At 38.9% G+C, this 19,055-nt stretch overlaps 1 non-coding gene across 1 annotated transcript; it reads right to left on the bottom strand.

The window, feature by feature from the left end:
- Window positions 1-3,907: 3,907 nt before the first annotated feature.
- On the bottom strand, window positions 3,908-4,014 carry LOC142175574 (small nucleolar RNA R71). Its single transcript, XR_012704683.1, has one exon. It is a non-coding gene; the product is annotated as a small nucleolar RNA R71 (small nucleolar RNA).
- Window positions 4,015-19,055: the final 15,041 nt, after the last annotated feature.

The raw sequence follows: 19,055 nt of genomic DNA, 5'->3' as shown, positions 1-19,055 counted from the left end.
TACGATGATGTTGCGCTTTGCATTATCAAATTACGATGATGTTGCACCCTGTAGTATTGTACATTGAATTTGTCGTAAGGTAATTGACATCAGTCCAAGGAAAAGATTATTCGTAGATTATAAGAATTATGTTATTTCACAAGTGATGAGTAAATTCGTAAAGATGATCGGGGAAGCAAGTCAAAGAAAATGAATTTTTGTCCAACTTTTGCATGTTGGGATAATATACGGGCCGAGCGTTAATACCCGATATTTATAGACTAGTACCATACAAGGTACCATATGACCATGATAGTATGATATATATATATATATATATATATATATATATATATATATATATATATATATATATATATATATATAAGGGAATTAAAAATAAATAGAATTATAAGTAATTTGAGACAATTCTTACTTATACGGATAATTAGTTAATTATCGGGCACCGGGACATTACCTAATTAATTGGAGATATATTGGATAAGTATTTAACAAGTATGAGATGGCAGCCCCTCCTTTAATTTAAAATGACTTAGAAGTCATTACTAATATGTGGCATAAAAATGGGAAAGGTGTCACACCTAAGGTGACACCAATCTTCCAATGAGGGACCCACTTAAACTAAAGATAACAATTTCCAAATATTAGAATTCATTTACTACACTTCTTCTGAAAGAGTCCATGAAATTTTAGGAAAATTATGTTTCAAACTTAATAGTCCACCAAGATGTTCTTACATAGAAATCACGTTTAAACATTCTATAAGTTGTGCCTAAGCTTTCAAATTAACGTGAGATTTTGCAATTTTAACAGAGTACGGTGTAATCTTTTTCAAGAGAATCGACTCAGGTATGTTAAGGTTATCCCTTCTTTCTTTTGGCATGATCCATTCGATACAAATTAAACGGGCAAATGCACAACTTCCACAAATGGCTCTATTCATAGAAGTATTAGAAATGCCTATGTTCTTGAATTCCCATGTATCCTATTATTTTATCCTCTGTTCATGGGTCTCAGAAAAATACGCAAGTTGAAAAAGTTTACTTCATGATATTACTTAAAGACATAATGGTCTTATGACATTCCGAAAGATTTTATTAACGTACTTCTCATGCATTGCATCCATGTACATTGACTCATGACCAGATGGCGTTATATACGCATATATATGTATATGGGATATGGAAAAATGTTATGATGTTATATACGCACCACCACCTGATCAGCTGGTATACGTTGATGATTTTGCCCACAGTGGCCGAGATGATATGATGGGATGCCCTCAGAGGCTGATGATGTTATGAAACATGTACCTATGCACGACATGACATTCATACGCATATGCATGACACTATAAGTATTTCACGATTTACAAAATTTTCCATACTTACAAGTTGAGTTATTTACTCTATATTTCTTCCATGTACTTATTTATGTGCCTTACATACTCGGTACATTATTCATATTTGATGACTATAAAATATTCATATATTATATACTTAAAAATAAATTATTTTAAATAATATATATATATATATAATATGTCAATTATCTGTATTTTCTAATAGTATTTTGCAGGAAATAAAAATATCATGATAAAGCAAATAAAGGAATAAAAAGAGACCACGAGGCATCATGGCAATAGAAGCACGACGCATCATGGCAAAAGAACCACGAGGCATCGTGGTACCTTATGAGATTTGATTTCTATAAAAAGGATGTCATATTTGTGTTGAAAGGGGGGGAAGATCATACGCGCCTAATTAGCAACTTTTCTCTAGCTTTTGTCTTTACTTCTTTCTTTATCTCTTGCACTTTCCTCTTGTAGTTTTTGAATTTTCTAAGAGTGATGATAGTATTTTAAGAATATCTTTCTTTGTGATATTTAAAGAGTCCATAATGCAGTAATCTCTTTTGTTGGATAGTTGATGAAGCTCGATATCGTTATAATATTAATCTCAATTTTACTACATGCTTGACCTGAAACGTTCTAATTATATTTCGATATTGTGCTGGAATATTAGTTTAATTAATTATTATCATTTCTATCTATTTATTCTCCAAAGTTACTTGTATGTCAATTTTGTAATTCTTACGAATCAAAATTAATATACGATAACTATTGGGTAAAATAATAGAGTGAGAGTAATTCTTTTTAAGCTATCATTCCGAGTCTGTAATCTTGCTTACTTCCATTCTAATTCTCACGGAGGAGTTGTAGATGGCAAGATTATTGATTTTTAGTAAAAAGTAATCGCAAGAGGTTTTTGCTATCTTTTAACACAATTCAGGCAAGAAAATTATTTCAGTTTAATCGTCACGAGTCATATATCAATTGATTTATATAACCTCACGGGGTGTTATTAATTGATTATTTCTTAGTGAGCAAAATATAATTGTATTAGCAATAAACAGTTATTCCTAAGAGAAATACATGTAGAAGCTATAATTTTATTATTATCACGCTATCGAGTGAATTCAATGATTCCCAACTCTCTTTAAATATAAATCTTCCGAAAGTTATTTTATTTCAACTTAAGCAATTTAAATTTTCAACAAACAAAATTTCATCAATTTGTTTCTCTCAAATAGTAGTAAGAATATTATATGTTTGTAGCTAGATTCTCCAATCTCTGTGGGACGATATCATAAACTATACTAGAATTTGACAGAGTACGAGTAGCAAGATCTTATACGCATTGGCCTCGTCAAATTGCCTTTGAAAAATCACCCTATTGGCACAAGTCTACTTCAGACTAAATATTCTATTACTAATTTGGGAACTTACTATTAGTATTATTATCTTTGCTATCAATATTTACTAAATATTACTACTATTATTTTTACTATTTCAAGTACTAACATCTTATACAAGTGTTATTATTATTTATCCTTCTTATCATTATTATAGCATAGCAGTCACTATTATTAATACTAGTACTACTTGTAACTATATTCTATATTAGTATTATATTATTATTTTCCATCGTTAGTTACTGTTACTACTAACTGATTTCGTTTACCATTTTTTTTCATAACATCTATTGCTAATTAGTACTAATATAATTACTATTATCATATACTACTACTACTACTACTACTACTACTACTACTACTACTAATAATAATAATAATAATAACAACAACAACAACAACAACAACATTATCATACTACTATTTTTATTTGATCGCTTATTATTTTTGTCATCTTTGTAATCCTTGTTGTCCTTGTTATTCATCACTTTCTTTTAATTATTTTCTTCTAAGGACTACTACTACTACTTTAGGAGTTAAGTTCAGTTTGTTTTTTTAGAATTTTGAGTAGTTTATGACCGACTCTTCTACAAAAGAGTTGGTCAATTACGATCTTGAAATTGAAAGATCTCTTCGACTGCGCAGGAAAGGACAAGCATTATCTTCCCAAAGCATAGCTTGTGAAGGTATGGAGAATCAAGAAGCAGAAAATATCAACCCACGCGAAGTACCACCGCCAGTCCAAATAGAGGATCAATTTGTTGAAGTGGCGCCAAGGCCAGCAAACAGAATCCTAAGGGATTATGCTAGACCTGACCGCTTCAACTCTAAATCTAGTGTCAGAAAACCTCCAGTGGCTGCCAACAACTTTGAAATCAGGACTGACCTGATTCAAACAATTCAACAGTCTTGCATCTTCACTGGAGACGCAAGTGAAGATCCACACAGTCATTTAATTGACTTTTTGGAACTTGTTGAAATAGCTAAGTATAATGGAGTACCTCCTAAAGCTATCGAGTTAAGGCTATTTCCTTTCTCTTTAAAAGGAGATGTCAAGACTTGGTTGCGAAGTTTGCCACAAGGTTCCATTACCACATGGGATCAAATGACTCAGAAATTTTTAAACAAATATTTTCCCCCGGCTAAAACCACAAAGTTAAGACAAGACATATCTAATTTTTTGCAGACTGACACAGAGTCAGTTTATCAAGCTTGGAAAAGTTTAAAAGCAATGTTAAGAAAATGTCCACACCACGATATTCCTGAACATATGCAATTGTATATTTTTATCACGGGCTAAAACTCTCTTCTAGAAATGTGATAGATGCAGCTGCAGGAGGTTTAGTAATGGGAAAAACAACAGAGAAAGCGTTGCAATTGTTGAATGAAATTTCTGAGAATGCCATCCAATGGCCATCTGAGCGTATAATTATCAAGAAGGCCGCTACAGTAAATCAGGTTGATGCTTTAAATACACTAACACAACAAATTGTTTCTTTGGCACAAAAAATTTAATTTTTTAGGTGAATACACAACAACCAAGCCAATCTGAGGCTCGTGACATGTGTGGAGGAAATCATCGGAACCATGAATGTCAAGCAACCAATCACAATGATGAACATGTCAATGTCATCGGTTCCAAGCAGTATCCTTTTGGAAGTCCAATGGTACAGAAACATCCAGGATTTTAATGGAGAAATCCAAATGGTACAGAGAACTCTCAAAGCTTCCAGAAGCAACAAATACATGGTCCACCCGGATACCAGAATCCAAACCATGGACAATCAAACTTTAGACCTTATCAACAAGCAGGGCCCTATCATCAAAGGCCTCAACAAGATCATTCAAGTCTTGATGATCTTATGTATAAGTATATTAAGGTCACTGATGAAAAAATGGAGAGCCAAAATTCATCCCTCAAAAATCTGGAAATACAGTTGAGCCAATTGGCAGCTCTTGTTTCAGAAAAGATTCAAGGTCCCTTACCAAGCAATACAGAGAAAAACCTAAAAGAGCACCTTAAGTCCATCACCTTACGGTCAGGTAAGGAGCTTGATGAACCCTATGCAGACCAGTCAGAACAACAGGTAAACAACGGTAAGAATGTTGAAATACCCTCTGAACCATCTGAAAAGAATGAAGTCAAGAAAAAAGAAGAAAAAAATATTGAAAAATTGACTCCTCTCCTTCTGACTATTCCCTTTCCACAAAAAATGAAAAGAGAAAAGCTTGACAACCAATTTGCAAAAATTTTGGAGATTTTAAAACAAATTCACATCAATATTCCTTTTACTGATGCTTTGTTACAAATGCCTTCATATGCCAAATTTTAAAGGAAATTTTGTCAAGTAAAAGAAAATTAGAAGAAGTTTCTGTGGTAATGCTTATGGAAAAATGCAGTGCTATACTTCAAAATAAGCTACCACAAAAACTTAGTGATCCAGGCAGTTTTACAATTCCATGCACTTTGGGAGGAGTATATTTTGAAAAAGCACTTTGTGATTCTTGAGCTTCAATAAATTTAATGCCATTTTCTATCTTTAAAAAGTTAGATCTTGGTAAAATAAAAGACACAAGTGTTTCTCTTCAGTTTGCATATCAAAGTACTAAGAAACCTAAGGAAATAATTAAAAATGTACTCGTAAGAGTAGATAAGTTTGTTTTCCTGGAGATTTTATAGTACTTGAAATGAATGAATGTCCTAATGAACTAGTAATTTTAGGTAGACCAGTTCTTGCTACAGGAAGAGCAATTATAGATGTTCATCAAGGGCAATTAATTTTAAAAGTTGATGAAGAAAGAGTCATATTTGATATGCAAAAGATACTAAGATATTCAGGAGATGAAACATCATCTTCATGTTTTTCAATTGACATGATTAGTTATCTTACAGATGAATTCAAAGATGATCAATTAACTCCAGATTCAACCGAAAGATGCTTGATCAAATCAGGCACCATAAAGGATGATGATCCCACCATCAGAAGAGAAGCTAAAATATTGGACAAAGATTCAGAAGAAGAAGAGATGAATCCGAACAAGTTCAATCAAAAATTAAACTCAAAACTCTCCCTTCTCATTTGAAATATGTTTATCTTGAGCAAGAATTATTTCCAGTAATTATTTTCATCTTCTCTTACTGCAAAACAAGAAAACAGTTTGATTAAAGTATTGAAAGCACACAAAGGAGCCTTGGGGTGGACTGTAGAAGATATTAAAGGGATTAGTCCGGCTATTTGTACACACAGAATCCTCATGGAGGATATCTACAAGCCAATAGTCCAGCCGCAAAGAAGATTGAATCCAGAAATGCAGGAATTAGTTAAAAAAGAAATCGTAAAGCTGTTGGCAGCAGGTATTATATACCCCATTTCTGACAGCCCGTGGGTCAGTCCTATTCAGGTAGTACCAAAGAAAGGAGGAATGACAGTTATAAAAAATAAAAATAATGAGTTCATACCTACCAGGACTGTTACAGGATGGAGAGTCTGCATTGATTACAGACGTCTCAATAATGTCACTAGAAAAGATCATTTTCCTTTGCCATTTATTGATCAAATGTTGGAAAGAATTGCCGAATATTATTTTTATTGTTTTCTTGATGGCTATTTAAGATATAATCAGATACCAATTGCACCAGAAGATCAAGATAAGACAACCTTCACATGCCCTCATGGAACATATGACTATATGAGAATGCCATTTGGTCTGTACAACGCCCCTGCTACACTTCAGTATTGCATGTCGGCAATTTTGCTAACATGACTGACAAATTTCTTGAAATTTTTATGGATGATTTTACCCTATTTGTCAAAAAATATAAGGATTGTCTTAACCATTTGACCTTAGTTCTTAAAAGATGTGAAGAAACAAACTTAGCTCTTAATTGGAAAAAATGTCATTTTATGGTTACGGAAGGAATTGTTTTAGGACATAAAATCACTGCTAAAGGGATAGAAGTTGATAAGGCAAAAATTAATCTTATAGCAGGATTACCCCCTCCCACAACTGTGAAAGGAATTAGAAGCTTTCTAGGTCATGCAGGTTTTTACAGACGATTCATAAAAGACTTCTCAAAGATTTCAAAACCGCTGACTACCCTCTTGATCAAAGACACTAAGTTTGATTTTTCAGGTGACTGTGTGAAAGCATTTGAAACCCTTAAGGAAAAGTTATCAACTGCACATGTAGTTGTGTCCCCTGATTGGAACCAACCTTGTGAGGTCATGTGTGATGCTAGTGATACAACAGTTGGAGCAGTTTTAGGCCAAAGAAGGGATAAGATTTTTCGTCCCATTTACTATGCTAGTAGGACATTGAGTGAGACTCAAGTGAATTATGTCATGACAGAAAAAGAGTTACTAGCAGTAGTATTTGCTTTTGATAAGTTTCGCTCCTATTTGATAGGAACCAAAGTCACTATTTTTATGTAACGACCCGACTGGTCATTTTGAGCTTTTGCACTTTGATCACCAGTTCTCGGGCATGACTTGCCCTGTAAAATTTATTATGACTGATGTAGATCGTTGGTTTTGGTTTTCAGGAAAATCGGAATGAATTAGAAAGAACAGTCTTAGATGAAAGATTTGAATTTGAAAGGTTTGACCAAGAGTTGACATATTTGTATGTGAGCTCAGAATGGAATTTCTATGATTTTGTTAGCTTTGTTGAGTGATTTATGACTTAGGAGCATGATCGAAATTGGTTTTAGAGGTCCGGAGTAGAACTAGGCTTGAATTGGCAAAGTTCAGATTTTGGCGATTTCCGATTGGTAGGTGAGATTTTGATCTGGGAGTCGGAATGGAATTTCGAGAGTTGAAGTAGCTTCGTTATATCATTTGGGATCTGTTTGCAAAATTTCAGGTCATTCAGACATGGTTTGGTTGGGTTTTTGATCGAAAACGTATTTCGGAAGTTTTTAGAAAACTTAGGCTTGAATTCGATGAATTTTGGGTAATTTGATGTTGTTTGAGGTGTTTTGATGATTGAAACAAGTTTGAATGAGGTTTTAGGATGTGTTGGTGACTTTGGTTGAGGTCCCGAGGGCCTCGGGTGTTTGGAGTTGAGAAATTGCAGAAAAATAAGTCCAGTAGTTGCAGGTATTTTGGCCTTCGCGTTCGCGAAGGGTGCATCAAGTTGTTCATTGCGTTCGCGTTATGGTTTATGCGATCGCGTATAAGGTATTTGGTCCCAGGAGAATTTCTCATCGAGTTCGCATTATGGTCTCCGCGTTCGTGGAGGTATAGGAGGAAAGGCATTGCGTTCGCGACTTGTGTGTCGCGTTCGCGACTTATGTGTCGCGTTCGCAACTTGTGTGTCGCATTCGCATAGAGTAAAAAGTGTTCAACGCGAATTTGTGCATCACAATCGTGAGGTGTTGACCACGATCGCAAAAAAGGAAGGGTCAGACCTGGGCAGAATGTTTTAAGTCGCTTCATCCGCGATTTTGAGAACTTTTTGAAGGAAATTAAAGAGGGATTCAAGGGGAATCGATTGGAGGTAAGATTTTTTAACTTAAAACTTGTTTCTATTGTGAAATATACCTAGAAATTTCATGGAAAACTAAACCTAAAATTGAAGAACTAGGGCTTGAGAAATTGAACTTTTGATTTGGGATTTGAAGGACCATTTAGGGTCGGATTTGAGAACTTTTGATATGTATGAATTCGTGAGGAGATAAGGAATCTAATGATGTGAAAATTTCTGAGTTTCTAGAAGTGGGCCCGGGGCTCTTGGTAATTTCGAGATTTGTGCCCGATATTGATTGTTTTCACTTGGGCTTTATTTCCCTAGCAAATTGTGATGTATTCGTTCTAATTTTGGATAGATTCGACGTGCGTGGAGGCCGATTTGAAGGGCAAAGGCGTCGCGAGCTTGGAATTTCGCCGGTTCGAGGAAAGTAATGATTGTAAATGATACTCTGAGGGTTTGAAACCCTGGATTGCAAATCGTAGTGCTATATTGAGGTGAGATGCGCGCTTGATGATGAGCGTGGGATCGTTTACTATTGGGGATTGTAACTTGGTCCATCCCGATTAATGATTTTACCACATATTTGACTGAAACTTATTTGTTATCATCATAATTTGGGCTGATCGCCATATTTGGGTTTTGTGCCAACTATCTGAACCCTTCGGGGATTTTTATCACTATTTCCTCACTATTTTTGAATTATTACTTGAACTCAGTCTTGTTGATATCTACTGTTTTACAAACTCAGCCACTTTTACTCAGATTTGAAACTTAAATGATATTTCTAAATGATGTTTTGAGCTGAGAACTACTGTTTTACTAATGCCCGAGGGGATTGCGATGATTTTCGAACTGAGTGAGGCTGAGGGCCATATGTGAGGATATACTGAGTGATATGAGGCCGAGGGCCTGAGATACTTTTATACACCACGAGGTGGCTTGAGTGATATGAGGCCGAGGGCCTAGATTTGATGCCACGAGATGGCTTGATATTGCGCTTGGGCCATAAGGGGCCCCTCTCGGAGTTTGCACACCCCCAGTGAGCACGGGTACCCATCGTGATCACAGAGTGAGCCCGAGGGGCTGAGAGTGTTCTAAGAGTGAGCCCGAGGGACTGGTACTATTCTATGTGTTTACTTTATTTCCATTTGTCTGCCATTACCTGTTGTTTGTGTTACTTTATGTGTTATCTTCCTGATTGCCTGGCATTACCCATTAAATTGAGTGTTGAGCCCGAGGGGCGGATTTCTGTACTTATCTGCACTAATTGTTTTGCATTCATTTGCATAACTATTGAAAAAGCCATTTTTAAAAGAGGTTTAAAATGAGCTAAGATATTTCTAAAGATTTCACTATTTTTCTCAAGGGTTTTTACACCGCTTCTATATAGCATGTTGGTTTGCTTTACGTGATTTCTTACTGCTTAGTTGTTATTTACCTTTATTACTTACTGAGTTAGAGTACTCACTTTACTCCCTGCACCTCATGTGCAGATGCAGGTATTTATTCACCCGTTAGCGGGTTTTGGTCTGATCGGAGGCTGAGTCATCGGAGTTTAGCAAGGTGGCTGCCAGCGTTCGCAGCACCGCTTTTCTTCCTTTTCGTTCATCATTCCTATTTTGTACATTTTAGACCTTGTAGTTGTATTTATACTCTAATAGATGCTCGTGACTTGTGACACCCCAGTTTGGGCTGTGTCGGGATGGTTTCTATTGTTTTTACCGTTATTTCCGAAAATTATGGTTATTATATCATGTTTTAGAACTATTTCTGGTATTTAACTATTTAAAAGAGGGGTTCTGTTTTGGTCTAGCTGGCCTTGCTTTTGATAAGTTTCGCTCCTATTTGATAGGAACCAAAGTCACTATTTTTACTGATCATGCAGCTTTAAAATACCTCTTAGCTAAGAAAGATGCTCGACCTAGATTATTAAGATGGATTTTACTTCTGCAAGAATTTGACCTTGAGATAAAGGACAAAAAAGGGACAGAGAACCAAGTAGCTGACCATTTGTCTAGATTAGAAAATCTCCCCTTGAGTTTAATGAGATAAAAGAAGAATTTCCTGATGAACATATTTTTTCAGTTAACACAATTGTGACTCGACCACCCTGGTTTGCAAATATCGTGAACTACTTGGTTGGAAAATGGACACCACAAGATTTCTCTTACCAACAAAGAAAAAAACTTATATCTGATGCAAAGTATTATCTGTGGGATGAACCTTACATATTTAAAAATTATGCAGATAATATCATTAGAAGGTGTGTACCTGAAAAAGAGATGAATAAAATTCTATATCACTGTCATGATGGAGAAATTGGAGGACATTATGCAGCAAATCGAACGACTTTTAAAGTCTTAGAAGCCGGATTCTTCTATCCCACACTCTTTAAAGATGCCCCAGCATATGTAGCACAATGTGACAGGTGTCAGAGAACAGGTAATATCACCAAGAGAGATGAGATGCCACTGTAATCAATACAGGTATGTGAAATATTTGATGCTTGGGGAATATATTTTATGGGTCCTTTTCCTTCTTATCACTCTTTTGAATATATCCTTGTGGCTATGAATTATGTGTCAAGATGGGTTGAAGCCATCCTCACAAGAAAAGAATGATGCTCGTACAGTGTGCAATTTTCTTAAAAAAAATATTTTTACTAGATTTGGCACACCGCGAGTCATCATTAGTGACCAAGGAACTCATTTCATCAATAGGCAATTTTCTGCTTTACTATCAAAATATAATGTGACTTACAAAACAGGAACACCATATCATGCTCAAACTCAAGGGCAAGTTGAGGTTTCCAACCGCGAGTTAAAAAGAATTCTTGAAAAAACGGTTGGAATCTCAAGAAAAGACTGGGCTTTAAAATTAGATGATGCACTGTGGGCGTACCGTACGACTTTCAAAATACCAATTGGAACATCTCCATATAGATTAGTATTTGGAAAAGCTTGTCATTTGCCCGTAGAATTAGAACATAATGCTTTTTGGGCAATGAAAGCACTGAACTTTGATTTAACCTCCGCTGTTAAAAAGCAATTTATTCTGGTTAATGAATTGGAAGAACTGAGATTGGGAGCCTATGAAAGTGCTAAAAATTTTAAAGAAAAAACAAAAATATGGCATGACAAGTTGATCCGACCAAAGAGTTTCAAAATTGGAGATCAGGTACTTCTTTACTATAGCTGACTCAGGTTATTCCCGGAAAAATTAAAATCCAGGTGGACTGGTCCTTACAATGTTACAGGTATTACTTCATACGGGGCAATTGAAATTCAGAAAAATGGAGGAGACAAGTTTAAGGTAAATGGTCACAGGCTAAAATTGTACTATGGAAGACATTTTGAACAACATCCATCGGTTACTTTGATAGACTGATGAATTTGCAATTAATAAGTCGAGCTGACGACGTTAAACTCAGAACTAAGATATAAAACCCGTAGCTATTAAGGGAGAAACAATGGATCCTTATAAGCCCGACATAGATTTGGGTAATTAAGTGTTTAATCAATTGATCTGGTCAATATCCAGGTTATTGTACAACCAGAACATATCATGAAGGCCTCTACAAAAACAGAGTCACCTATGTAGGAGTAACTCCAGGGTGATCGGTATGCCTAAGTAATTGGTTGATTAACCATTTAATGAATCAATTCAAAATGTTGGCACAGGTAAATTTGTTGGTTTACATTTAAACCAGGACCAAATAACTGATAAGGTCTTAAATTAGTCAGTCTATTACATATAAAAACATGTGTTGTCACACACTCTTTCAAGTTTTTTCTTCTCTCTCCCATTGTGACGACCCGGCCAGTCGTCTCATGAGTTACCACTCTGTTTCCCCCCATTTCAGCTTCTTTACGCTTCGTTATCTGTGTTTTATGTGATGGGGTTGATTAGTTCGAGTTCGGAGAGGATTTGGTAAGAAATGAGACACTTAGTCTCTTTTAAGAAGGTTTAAGTTGGAAAAAGTCAACCGGATGTCAACTTATATGTTAGAAGGCTCGGAAGTGAGTTCTGATTGGTCGGTTAGCTTCGGGAGGTGATTTGTGACTTAGGAGCGCAATCGGAATGGGTTTTGGAGTTGTAGAGAAGATTTAGGCTTGAATTGGCGAAATTGATATTTTGACAAATTCCGGTTGATAGGCAAGATTTTGATATAGGGGTTAGAATGGAATTTCTAAAGTTTCAGTAGCTTCGTTGTGTCATTTGGGATGTGTGTGTAAAATTTCAGGTCATTCGGACGAGATTTCATAGACCTTTTGATCGAAAGCATAATTTAAGAGTTCTTGGAGTTCTTAGGCTTGAATCCTATGTTAAATTGGTGATTTGATGTTGTTTTAAGCTTTCCAAAGTGTTCAACAAGATTGAATGATGTCATGGAATGTGTTGGTACAATTAGTTTGAAGATTCGGGGTTCCCGGGTAGGTTCCGGGATGTTTTAGGCCGAAAATCATAGTTGTAGCAGGTCCAGGAGGGTTGCAGGCCCCGGAACTCACCCACGTGGTCCACACAAAAATGAGTGCGCCCATGGTGAGTGTTGTGTGAACCGCACAAAAGCGGGCGCGGCCGCGGTAGACGTCGCGCGGACCGCACAAAAGTGGCCGCGGCCGCGGTGAAGAACCTTCCCGCTGGTCCAACTTCGGAAGCTCATATCTTTTGATCTACAAGGAACTTTGAAATGATTCAAAAACAAAAGTTGTAACCTTTCATGTCTAGTTTCTAGAAACGTAAAGATATTGTAATTTGGACATCTGTAGAAAAAGTTATGGCTAAAATACTAAATCCTATCATTTCAGAGGAAGGCCTGTGCGGCCGCGGTCGTTTTTGCGCGGACCGCACTGGCTTGTGCGGACCGCAGTCGATTTGGTGCGGCCCGCAGTAACTAAAATCTGAGGGGTACCTATAAATATGAGGTTTTGGGTTTTATTTAATATTTTGACCTAGAGAGCTCGGATTTTGGCAATTGTTCGAAGATTTTTCAAGAAATTCATCGGGGTAAGTGATTTTAACTCAGATTTGGCTAGAATACATGAATCTATCACTGAATTCATCATTTAATTCGTGATTTGGGATGGACTTTGGGAAGAAAATTATGAAACCTTTCAAAAATGTAAAATGATGATTTGAAGGATCAAATGGTATCGGAATTGGATAATTTTGGTACGGTTAGACTCGTGAGGGTATGAGAATTCTGAAAATGCAAATTTTACCTGATTCCGAGACGTGGGCCCAGGGCTCGGGTTTTGCTAATTTCGGGATTTTTGATATTTTCGAATGTTTTCGCTTGGGCTTTGTTCCCTTAGCATATTGTGATGTATTCATTCTGATTTTGGATAGATTCGACGCGCGTGGAGGCCAATTCGAGGGGCAAAGGCATTGTGAGCTAGAGAATTAGCCAGTTCGAGGTGAGTAATGATTGTAAATGATGTCCTGAGGGTTTGAAACCCCGGATTGCACATCGTAGTGCTATATTGAGGCAAAATACGCGCTGGATGATGAGCGTAGGGTCTTTCACTACTAGGGATTGTGACTTGGTCCATCCTGATTGATGATTTTACCAAATATTTGACTGAAATTCATTTGTTATCATCATGACTTGGGCTGATTGCCATATTTGGGCTTCGTTCCAACTATTTGAACCATTCGGGGATTTTTATCATTGTTTCCTCACTATTTTGACTTATTATTTGAACTCATTCCTGCTGATATCTACTGTTTTACAAACTCAGACACTTTTACTCAGATTTGAAACTTAAATGATATTTCTACATCATGTTTTGGGCTGAGAACTACTGTTTTACTAATGCCCAAGGGGCTTATGATGATTTCTGGACTAAGTAAGGCCGAGGGCCATATGTGAGGATATGCTGAGTGATATGAGGTCGAGGGCCTGAGTTACTATTTATGCCACGCGGTGGCTTGAGTGATGTGAGGCCGAGGGCCTGAGATACTTTATATGCCACGCGGTGGCTTGAGTGATGTGAGGATATGCTGAGTGATGATACCACGAGGTGGCTTGATATAGCACTTGGGCCGTAAGGGGCCCCTTCGGATCTGCACACCCACAGTGAGCGCGGGTACCCATTATTCTGAGTGATTGATGCTATGCCCGAGGGGCTGATATGAGTGATTGTGAGGTAGCCTGAGGGGCTGATACTATTCTGAGAGTGAGCGTGAGGGGATGATACTGTTCTGAGTGATTGATACTAAGCCCGAGGAGCTAATACTGTACTGAGAGTGAGCCCGAGGGGCTGATACTATGCTGAGCGATTGATACTATGCCCGAGGGGCAAATTTCTACTTGTTATTTACCTGTTAAATTACCGGTTTTACTTGTTTTAAAAGGAATATCCTTTGATTTCTTCGCTGATTTACTGCTTTAAGTGATTTTTACTGCTTGATATGGAATTGCTTTGTACCTTTACGTGTTTTCATACTTTCAGCCATTAGTTATAATTATTACTCACTGAGTCGGAGTACTAACATTACTCTATGTACCATGTGTGCAGATTCAGGCATAGCAGAGTCCCCACCTGAGCGCCGATTCCATCCAGGCTAGGCGGTGATTTGGAGTTACGAGGTAGCTGTTGACGTCCGCAGCCCCTTGTCTCTCTTATCCTCTATCATTTATGTTTTCTTCAGACTGTTGTATCATATTCCGTACTTTGTAGACCTATAGCATATTCTGTAGTAGCTCATAACTTGTGACACCCCGGTTTGGGCTGTGTCAAGATGGTTCTTGCGGTTATTATCGTTAAATTCTGTGATTTATGAGTATTATATTATATGTTATTACTGTTTATGATGATTAACTATTTAAAACAGATGTTCCGTTTTGGTCTGGCTGGCCTTGTCTTCATGAGAGGTGCCATCACGACCGGGTTCGGGGGTTGGGTCGTGACAAGTTGGTATCAAATCCTAGGTTACATAGGTCTCAAGAGTCATGAGCAGGTTTAGTAGAGTCTCGCGGATCGGTACGGAGACGTCTGTTTTATCCTCGAGAGTTCTGCAGAACCTTTAGGAAAAACTTCATATTCTTGAAACTCCTGTCATGCGAACTTGTTGATCCGAATGCTAAACTTCTGTTATTCGATTCTCTCGCAGATGGCGAGGACTCGTGCTACCGGACAAGGTAGACGACCACCAGTTCCACCCACTGAGGCCACCAAAGGCCGTAGACGTGGCAGAGGCAGAGCAGCAAGGGAAGCACCTGTTGATCCACTAGCTGCCCCGACTCCAGATCAGGCTCCAGCTATGGATGCTCCAGCAACACTAGTTCAGGCACCAGCTATACCTATCGTGGTTCCGGGTCTTTAGGAGGCCTTGGCACAGATCTTATCAGTTTGCACTGGCCTGGCTCTGGCAGTTTCAGCCACTACAGCAGCAGCTACTTCACAGGCCGGGGGGAGTCAATCAGACCTCCGCTGCTCGCACACCTGAGCAGGTAGTGCAGGGACTACAAACACCGGGGGCACCTCCAGCTCAGCCGGTTGCACCAGCTTAGGCGTTTGTTGTGCTAGTTATGCCAGATGATGAGTAGCGTCGTCTTGAGAGGTTTGGTAGACTCCAGCCTCCGTCATTCAATGGTGCCGAGGGCGAGGATGCCCAGGGTTTTCTTGATAAGTGTCAGCGGATGCTCCGTACAGCAGGGATTCTTGAGACTAGTGGTGTGTCATTTACCACCTTTCAATTTACTGGGGCTGCTTTCACATGGTGGGAGGCGTATGAGAGGCGTAGGCATTTTGGAGCAGCGCCCCTTACTTGGAAGCAGTTCTCCACTCTCTTCTTGGAGAATTATGTGTCGCAGTCCCGCAAAGAGGAGCTGCGTAGACAGTTTGAGTGGTTGCAACAGGGGGATGTGACTGTGTCACAGTATGAGTTGAGGTTTTCTGAGTTGGCTCGTCATGCCATTTAGATGGTTCTGATAGATCGTGAGAGGATCAAGAGATTTGTTGATGGCCTTAACTATCACCTCTATATTCTTATGACCCGAGAGAGGGTGTTGGGTGCTACGTTCGAGGAGGTGGTCGATATCGCTCGCAAGATTGAGACGGTTTGCTGTCAGGATCGAGAGGAGAGGGAGGCCAAGAAGCCTCGAGGATCTGGCAGTTATAGTGGTGCTTCTTTGAGGGGCCAGTTTCAGTATGGTAGAGGCCGTTCTTTCAGGCCTGCTCAGTCAGCCCACCCAGAGTATCGCAGAGCATCTTCAGGTCATGGTCATCATGGATCTCAGCGGGCCTAGTCATCACTCAGTTCCCTTCTAGCCTAGAGTTCATCTCGTGCCCCGTCAGCTCAGGGTTCTTCTATGCCGAGTGCATCAACTGGTCACTCCGATGCGAGGGATTCCCTTCAGTCCCCTTCTCCAGCACCTGGGAGTTGTTTTGAGTGTGGAGAGTTTGGACATGTGTGGAGGTAGTGTCCTCGTCGTGTTGCTAGTTCGTCCCAGCAGATTTTTCAACTGGGTTTTATTTAATATTTTGACCTAGAGAGCTCGGATTTTGGCAATTGTTCGAAGATTTTTCAAGAAATTCATCGGGGTAAGTGATTTTAACTCAGATTTGGCTAGAATACATGAATCTATCACTGAATTCATCATTTAATTCGTGATTTGGGATGGACTTTGGGAAGAAAATTATGAAACCTTTCAAAAATGTAAAATGATGATTTGAAGGATCAAATGGTATCGGAATTGGATAATTTTGGTACGGTTAGACTCGTGAGGGTATGAGAATTCTGAAAATGCAAATTTTACCTGATTCCGAGACGTGGGCCCAGGGCTCGGGTTTTGCTAATTTCGGGATTTTTGATATTTTCGAATGTTTTTGCTTGGGCTTTGTTCCCTTAGCATATTGTGATGTATTCGTTCTGATTTTGGATAGATTCGACGCGCGTGGAGGCCAATTCGAGGGGCAAAGGCATTGTGAGCTAGAGAATTAGCCAGTTCGAGGTGAGTAATGATTGTAAATGATGCCCTGAGGGTTTGAAACCCCGGATTGCACATCGTAGTGCTATATTGAGGCAAGATACGCGCTGGATGATGAGCGTAGGGTCTTTCACTACTAGGGATTGTGACTTGGTCCATCCTGATTGATGATTTTACCAAATATTTGACTGAAATTCATTTTTTATCATCATGACTTGGGCTGATTGCCATATTTGGGCTTCGTTCCAACTATTTGAACCCTTCGGGGATTTTTATCATTGTTTCCTCACTATTTTGACTTATTATTTGAACTCATTCCTGCTGATATCTACTGTTTTACAAACTCAGACACTTTTACTCAGATTTGAAACTTAAATGATATTTCTACATCATGTTTTGGGCTGAGAACTACTGTTTTACTAATGCCCAAGGGGCTTATGATGATTTCTGGACTAAGTAAGGCCGAGGGCCATATGTGAGGATATGCTGAGTGATATGAGGTCGAGGGCCTGAGTTACTATTTATGCCACACGGTGGCTTGAGTGATGTGAGGCCGAGGGCCTGAGATACTTTATATGCCACGCGGTGGCTTGAGTGATGTGAGGATATGCTGAGTGATGATACCACGAGGTGGCTTGATATAGCACTTGGGCCGTAAGGGGCCCCTTCCGGATCTGCACACCCACAGTGAGCGCGGGTACCCATTATTCTGAGTGATTGATGCTATGCCCGAGGGGCTGATATGAGTGATTGTGAGGTAGCCTGAGGGGCTGATACTATTCTGAGAGTGAGCGCGAGGGGCTGATACTGTTCTGAGTGATTGATACTAAGCCCGAGGAGCTAATACTGTACTGAGAGTGAGCCCGAGGGGCTGATACTATGCTGAGCGATTGATACTATGCCCGAGGGGCAAATTTCTACTTGTTATTTACCTGTTAAATTACCGGTTTTACTTGTTTTAAAAGGAATATCCTTTGATTTCTTCGCTGATTTACTGCTTTAAGTGATTTTTACTGCTTGATATGGAATTGCTTTGTACCTTTACGTGTTTTCATACTTTCAGCCATTAGTTATAATTATTACTCACTGAGTCGGAGTACTAACATTACTCTATGTACCATGTGTGCAGATTCAGGCATAGCAGAGTCCCCACCTGAGCACCGATTCCATCCAGGCTAGGCGGTGATTTGGAGTTACGAGGTAGTTGTTGACGTCCGCAGCCCCTTGTCTCTCTTATCCTCTATCATTTATGTTTTCTTCAGACTGTTGTATCATATTCCGTACTTTGTAGACCTATAGCATATTCTGTAGTAGCTCATAACTTGTGACACCCCGGTTTGGGCTGTGTCAAGATGGTTCTTGCGGTTATTATCGTTAAATTCTGTGATTTATGAGTATTATATTATATGTTATTACTGTTTATGATGATTAACTATTTAAAACAGATGTTCCGTTTTGGTCTGGCTGGCCTTGTCTTCATGAGAGGTGCCATCACGACCGGGTTCGGGGGTTGGGTCGTGACAAGTTGGTATCAAATCCTAGGTTACATAGGTCTCAAGAGTCATGAGCAGGTTTAGTAGAGTCTCGCGGATCGGTACGGAGACGTCTGTTTTATCCTCGAGAGTTCTGCAGAACCTTTAGGAAAAACTTCATATTCTTGAAACTCCTGTCATGCGAACTTGTTGATCCGAATGCTAAACTTCTGTTATTCGATTCTCTCGCAGATGGCGAGGACTCGTGCTACCGGACAAGGTAGACGACCACCAGTTCCACCCACTGAGGCCACCAAAGGCCGTAGACGTGGCAGAGGCAGAGCAGCAAGGGAAGCACCTGTTGATCCACTAGCTGCCCCGACTCCAGATCAGGCTCCAGCTATGGATGCTCCAGCAACACC

This window comes from Nicotiana tabacum, chromosome 21, assembly GCF_000715075.1.
Source record: "Nicotiana tabacum cultivar K326 chromosome 21, ASM71507v2, whole genome shotgun sequence".
NCBI classification, from domain to species: Eukaryota; Viridiplantae; Streptophyta; class Magnoliopsida; order Solanales; family Solanaceae; genus Nicotiana; species Nicotiana tabacum.
The sequence above is the reverse complement of the archived record's forward strand: the minus strand, read 5'-3'. Positions and strand labels throughout refer to the sequence as shown.